Source organism: Poecilia reticulata, linkage group LG2, assembly GCF_000633615.1.
Source record: "Poecilia reticulata strain Guanapo linkage group LG2, Guppy_female_1.0+MT, whole genome shotgun sequence".
NCBI lineage: Eukaryota > Metazoa > Chordata > Actinopteri > Cyprinodontiformes > Poeciliidae > Poecilia > Poecilia reticulata.
The window spans coordinates 25,520,550-25,528,181 of NC_024332.1; the positions used below are offsets into that span (position 1 = coordinate 25,520,550).

Consider the following 7,632-nt stretch of genomic DNA (forward strand, 5'->3'; position numbering starts at 1 on the left):
CACACACACACACACGCACACACACACACACACACACACACACACACACGCTCTCTCTCTCTCGCCCACACACACACACAGCAGTCAGAGCTGAGCTGTGACGGAGCAGATTTACAATCTTTTCACTTCACACTGTAAATTTCCACCATTCCAATAAATCCACATCAACCTTCATAACTGTGAAAAGTGGATGTAAAAGAAATTATTCAAGAAAGCATTTGGTAAAAAGTCTAATCAACTACTAACTGATCAAATTATCAATCATTTAGTATTTAAAAATACATCATCAGATGGTCCAGAATGTAAACTTAAGTGGAAATTTTGGTTTTTAAGGACCAAAATGACAAAAAAAAATTTTTTTTCCATATTAAACTTCAACAAAAGCTGCAGGTGCGTTTATGTGTCTGGCGAATTTTTGGTTAAAACATTTTTGTTTTTCATTTAGTGGGTAGAAAATCCACATCTTTTACTCAAGTAAGAGTAGAAATAGTTCATAGTAAAATTAGTGAAGTAAAAGCAAAAAGTACAATGTAGTAAAAATATTCCTAAAATAAGAATCAGAGTGATTTTATTGTTATTATACAGAAGCACAACAAAATGTCGCTTCAGTCAAGCCCAGACAAAGATGACGGGTCCCTGAGGCGCCGCTCTCAGCAGCAGCGGCCAAGTTACCCAGCAAAGTTACCCAACTAGATGTAACTGAGTAAATGTAACTAGTTACTAATCAACTCTGGGTCAAAGTGACGACAAGAACTATTTAGTACTTTGTAAACTATGTTATCAACCTGCTTCATGCAAGTCGTCATCATCTTCACCAGGCAGGAAGTGAAACAAAGACCAACTTCAGACCATCGAAGGCCAAGACCTGACCTTTCAGGACTGGATCTTATAAGACCAGACGGTCCAAGACCGAGAGACCAAGACTGGACTTGACTAAATAAATACAAGTCATTAAGTTTTGTCATCATTTAAATGAACTAAGATATTTGTATGATGAACTAGAGAGGAATACTTGGTAATGTTTCATGTTTTTGCAGTGTAATGCGTTAAATCACAGATTTCTGGTCTCGTAGAAACATTCCTCTCTACGTAGTTTCAAACTTGTCGATGTCGCGGCTCTAAATCGAGGAATACTTCAGGTGACAACCGTTCCTGTACTCGATGCTCCGGTTCCCATCAGCTGGAGGTGGCAGAGCAGCTCATTGCTCTCTTGGACCTTCGTCAACGGGGGGGATGAGGTGATTCTCAGCTCGTGTGAAACAGTCCTGGCAGTCTGCGCCGCCTCGCATTCATTCCTGATATAAACTCCTCTCCTTTTCTGCGGTTTCCTCCCCCCGGCGATGCAGATAGCACAATAGTCTCACTGAGCGGTGACGATTAACACATAAAAGCGACACGGGGAATCTCACCGCTAGATACGAGCGCACATGAGAGGGGCAAAGCATTCATGCCATGCCAGGAACTTCAGTGGGAGCCCCGTCTATCTGATTGGTGATCTTTTGTTTTGGCGTTGCCCTCGATTCGAGAGAACGTGCCCAATCAGATTACGGCGAGGGAGGCAGAGCGAGAAGACAATCGCTGGTTTCTTTTCACTCCGTCTATCTCCGAGCGGCTTCACTTAAGGCGGCTGCAGATAAGTCAGAGCATCTCCATTTGGAGCTTCAACTTTCACCTCCCCCTCTTCTTCTTCTGCTCTTTCTGCTTGTTCTTCTTCTTTTGTCATTTCTGTGCTGGATTAAACTCAAACTTGTGCACAATCAGATGTTCTGTTTTGCTTTAATCCGAACCCTCGAGCGGTGACAGGTAAACTTAAGATAAACGCTCTGAGAAAAAACGAGTCATTTTTTACCCTATTTGGGAGTAAAAGCAGTGATTTCAAAATTAATTCACAACACATAAAAAAAATTATTTAATTTCAATCAGTCATTAATTTACTGTAATTAAAATAATACAATAATATATTATTAGTCATTAAGACTAGAAATACTCAAATATTCATTATTTATTGATCTGTTGGGATCCCAATATTGATTTTTATATTTAATTATTATATATTTATGCACACATTTTTTATTTATTATTTAATTAAACTATTTTAATAATTTATTAACCTGTTAACTTATTGATTATAATTTATTCTGACATATTTACTTTCTGTTGGTTTAGCATAATTCATTTTTAATTAGCTGATTCTTTTTTATTATTCTATCTGGAAGTTTTTATTGAACTGAGTTGAGTTATTAAAATTTTTTATTTATTTAATGCATATTTTATTTTATTTGAATAATAATTACGTTTATTTACTCAGCAATTCTATTAGTTTTGAATGAATCCATTTATTATTGATGAATTTATTATTTAATATTCATATGTTTGTCTGATTGTGTTTATTTATGCAGCATTTATTGACTGAATTGATTTTCAGTTTATATTATGGGTGAATTTACCTAATTATTTACTGATCCATCTAGTTTTGCTTTAATGTTTTTATTTATTTTGTGATACGTGTGACATTCAGGCTCATTTCTTTTGAATTTCTGACATTAAACTAAGTTTAAAGGTTTTCTGAGGAGATATTTGTCGTTGAGGTCAAAGTTCGCTCTGTGCTCCCTGAGGAGGATTTTTAGCTAATTAAGGCTCTTTGGTTTACATTTTGTTGCTGTAACAGTTCAGATAAAAGTGAGCGGTTCCTCTACCTCTTGTGGGATTCCGGGCCAAAGCCCCGTGTTGGTGCTGCCTCCGCCGGGAGAAGATCCAGACTCCATCACACCTCCGAAACATCAGGAGCCAATATGCTGCTGCGCACCGGATCACACCTTAAAACTCACAAATCTTAGAGTAAAATAATATTTTCCGCTGTGTTGACCTGAGAGAAGATGATAATTACCTTAAACGCTGGAAGAAGCACCACATCTATTTCCACTTTAGCCCAAAATGAGCTTTCTGAGGCGACGTTTGAGCCAAATATTCAGAGTATTCACAGATCAGCCCCTCGTTAAGCAAGAGAAGCATTTGATTTTTAATTCAGCCCATCGTCGGACACCAAACCCTCCACCAAAACCAGAAATTATTTAAGACCTGGAAGCAGTTGAAAGACGATTCATTCTCCTCTGCTTCAAATATTTTCCCTCCATAAAGCCACAGCTGCAGCTTTGCAGCTCGGTTTTCTCCGCAGACAGCAGACAGCAGTCAGCGTGAGGATGAGCCGCAGCGAGAGGCGGCTTTCAAACTGTAGGGAGCAGCAGTCGTCTTTCAAACAGGACGGCAGAGGAGGCCCGGCGCCACGAACCCAAACGACGAAGAGGAGGAGGAGGAGGAAGAGACGTGTAATTACAGACTACATACCAACACCCAGTCGTAATTTACATTAGCTGGAAAAATATTAGACAAAGATTGTTTTTATCTACACGACGAAGAGAACCGATTCACACGTTCATCTACGGACAGTGACATCGTTATTCGATGGCGTCACAAATAAGCAGAGCAGCACGACTTCAACATATTTCTATGGAGCAGATTTACAACCTATTCACTTCTGTTTATTTACAACATTCTGTTAAATTAACCCTTACAACTCAGAAATCAACCTAAACGACCAAACACAAAGTTACTTTTTATAATAATTTACATTTCATACACAATGCTGCTCCATTCATAGCTAAATATAATGTCATAAAAATACACATAAAAGCAACTGGAAACTGTTTCAGATGCAGAATATCTAACAGTATTAATGTAATGATGATAAAAGAAGAAGTGGGTAAAGTACTCGAAAATTTACTCAAGTGAGTTTAGAACTACTTCAACGTATTCCAACTCAAGAAAACGAAAAATCAAGTAATTATTCAAACAAGAGTAAAAAAGTATTTAGTAAAAAGTCTACTGAAATACTGAGAAACTAATGAAATTATGAATCGCTTAATATTTAAATAGTACATAAACGGATGGACCAAGATATAAAGATAAGTGGAAATTTAGTTTTTCTAAGGACTAAAATGACAAAAATAAACAAACAAAAAAAAAAATCAGGCAAAATAAAAATGTCCAAATCAGTTTCTTTCAAATTAAAACGTATTAAACTGCAGGTCTGTGTCTGGTGAATCTTTGGTTAAAACATGTTTGTCTTTCATTCAGTGGGTAGAAAATCTAGAAATTTTACTAACGTAAGAGTAAAGATACTTAAAATTAAAATTAAACTAAAAGTAAAAAGTACAGTGTGGTAAAAATATTCCTAAAAGTATTTTTTTTTTTAAAGTTACCAAAGTAATTTTAACTAGTTACTAACCAACCCTGCAACGTTTCTATATTCTTCTGTTTCTGCAGTAGGGTTTCAGCGTTAACTTCCTGTTTGGATTGATTTTCAGCCAATCAGAGGAGACTTTTCTGCTGTAGAGTTTATGATGTCATCAGTGACATACAGTGGTCCAGATCCTGAAGAAAGAAACCCGAGTCAGTTCAGAATCTGGTTTCATTTCCATAAAGATGTTGGTAAATCAGAATGTGACTGAAAGAGAAAACGTACAGCAGAAATAGAACTGGGCTGAAAACAGAACCCTGAGGAACCCCAGCTGAAATGATAACAGAACCAGACATGACCTTTTGGTTACTTTGGTATACAGAGGCATTCGTAGCCACTACATTCTACATTTTACCTCTGAAGTTAGAGCTGATGCCTTTGCATCTTGGCATTGTTTTGCTCCATACAACCTAACAATTAAAAACTAAAATTGTTGGACAGTTCTCTACAGCTGAAACCCAGTAAAGACTAGATAGGTTTACACAGGGTGTACTTTCTTTTCCCCAAAAAACTGTATGTAAGGGTTTACATTTTCCATTATTTGAGCTCTGAAGACTTGCGGTTTGGGTTTTAGGTGCTGAAAGGTTTCACCGGTTGAGTAAACTTTCATCCTGTGTTTTTCTTCAAGTTCATGTAGATTACACATTAAAGCCACTAATAATACAACTTTATGTCCATTTAAAGTTTCCACTGATGACGATTTTCCATCTTCAAGAAGGAAGCTTCCAGATGATCCATTTCTCTTTTTCGTCCCCGTCTGAAGATAAAGCCACGGTTTCATGAAAAGACTGATGCCTCCTTGTCATGTGGGCCGCATGAATATGGGAAATGAAATCTCAAATTGATGGAAGACTTTCAATTTTAAGTCACCGTTGGACTTCCATACCCAAAGGCCGGCGCTGCATATGAGAACATCCTTTTATCATCTCCCTGCACCTGAAACAGACCCAGTTACCGTCTAACAGGGCGTCGCATGAAGGAGACATTAGTAAATAACCATCAGAATGTACTTCATAATGCTTTACGGCTGCCATTCGCTGACATTTATAGATCACTTTTTAGTGGCGGGCCAATGAAACGCCGGCTTAGATATAAAGTCGCCATGATTCATGTCTGCCGTTGTCAGTCTTACATTAATATTATGACCGTATCCATCATGTCGGCCGTCCATAATGAACAGATGCTGTAAAACACAATTTGGCCTGACAAGAGGGAGAGGTGGAGGGGGAGCGGCGGTTCGCCGGCCATTCAGACGGGAAGCAAAACGAAGAGCTTCGCCTCCATGTTGGTTGGTAAAGTTTGGCCTATTTCCAGTAAATCCTTCCCTAAACCAGACCTGCTGATGTCGAGTATGACATAGTCATCCTTCTCTATCTTTTCCAATCTTATTCAACTGTCCGCCATTACATCTGGCAGCCCCAAAGCATGATGGTTCCACCACCATGCTTCACAGCTGCTACATCTTTCTGAGGATTTTGGTTGATTGGGGTTGTTGTTGATGAAAACCCAAAGCTAYGTTACTGTAGTTCTTGAGTCAGCCATTAGAGTTGCTTTTGAACCATAATAAATAAAACATTGACCAACATATTTGATGGCACTCATCAAAATGTAATATCTGCTACTGGTTTTCTCAGTTGTTGACTGCATAATGACTTTTATTTTGACATTTTTACGATGTGAAGTGCTTTAATGTGTTTTAGATAGCAATGCTAGCTGTGGCAGCATGTAGGAGTTACTATTATCTTTGAACCCAAAGAGGAAAAATCAAGAGTTTTTACAGCCAGAAACTACAAACCAGGCCTGAAATCTGGGTTTAGTCATGAACTTGAACCTTCAGAGTCACATAAAGACGGTTACAAAGTCGGCCTTCTATCACCTGAAGAACATTTCCAGGACTAAACGACTAACGTGTCGATCTAGAGAAACTCATTCAGGTGTCCTGGTTCTGCTCTGCATCCCCAGAACCAGAACCAAACACGGAGAAGCAGCATTCAGCTTCTATGCACCATAAATCTGGAATAAACTTCTAGAAAATTGCAAAAAAGCTGAAACAATGTTGAGTTGAATGTGTTTGGAACCATAATAAATGGAAAATTGACCAACATATTTGATGATTTTATTGATGGGACTTAACAGAATGTAGTGTTTGCTACTGGTTTCGCTTTATAATGCTGTGTTTTTATGATGTAAAGCACTTGGAACTTGATTGATTGATTGATTGATTGTCAGGAAGCCTTTACTTCCTGGTTACTTGAACAGAAATATTTCTTGGTGTAAACTAAACTTATCAGACAAATAAAGGTGAATAATTACAGTACTTGGATAATTCCTCTGAACTGCCTCCTGATGAAGCTCAATACTTGCTGCTCAGCTAAAAAAATCCACACTTGGCCTTGGTCTGTATGCAAACATCCCCTCCTATCCCCCCTCCTCCTCCCGCTGCTGAGGGAAATTTTATTTCCCGCTAATGCAACAAATGAGAAACGGCGATCCGGGCCTGGGGAAACGCTCCGACCCGCTGACTGATGTTTGAGCATAAGCCTCTCGTTTAAAAAAAGCACGTTGATTCTCCATACCCCAATATTGACCAGCCATCTCTGTTTGATGTATGCATGCAAGTAAGTAACCCTCCACCCCATCCAAACACACACTGACACATTCATTAACCCCCCCGCTGCCACGCAGACCCAGTGTTTGGGCTTAACTTGTTAGTTCTGCTTCCGATGCCCCGAGATATTAACGTGGGGGCCTGGATGGGCTGCGTCTGCATCTGCAGTGCCGAACTTCGTCACGTCCATCATTTCCCACAAGCTCTGCCTGCAAACATCAGGACACAAAGCTCTCCGCGGAACCAACAGATTGGGTTTATCAAACGCATTAAATTGGAGCAGATGAGCTCTGTGAATTCCACATTCGGGCGCGAATGCAAAATCTGCGTTTGGCTCGTTAGCGTCCATTAACTTTTCAGACAAACAAATTAGATGATTCCTTCCATCTGCCATTTGTTGATTTACCTCAATTTTACACACAAAAAGAAAGTGAGTTCAAGTTTGAAGATTTGTTTTCCACAGAGAAGCAGGACTTTCAGTTGCTAAAGGGAAGCAAGATGGCTGCCGAAAAGACACAAAATTAAAGATTTGTCTTAATTAAAACGCTTTGAATGGTATTTAATTGCTCCTATTCTTTAATTATGACTATGATTATTTTTGTTCAGTTTCACAAGTCAAACTCGCGCAACATTGCCAGGTATGTAGAATCAAGGAATTACCCAACAAGAACCTGTTTGACAACATGAAGTAGGCCCATCCATCCATCCATCCATCCATCCATCCATC

At 38.8% G+C, this 7,632-nt stretch overlaps 1 protein-coding gene across 3 annotated transcripts in view; it reads right to left on the reverse strand.

Annotated features, from left to right (window-relative positions):
• LOC108167039 (uncharacterized) overlaps positions 1–3,276 on the reverse strand; it is an 84,076-nt gene extending 80,800 nt beyond the window's left edge. For 2 of the 3 annotated variants that reach the window (XR_001777450.1, XR_001777451.1), the window contains exons 1-2: positions 2,888–3,276; positions 2,697–2,816 (exon numbers count right to left, since the gene is read on the reverse strand). The gene's annotated coding sequence lies outside the window, so the exon portion shown is untranslated. The remainder of the gene's footprint in view (positions 1–2,696; positions 2,817–2,887) is intronic. The other variant, XR_001777452.1, reaches the window with a different exon arrangement.
• Positions 3,277–7,632: the final 4,356 nt, after the last annotated feature.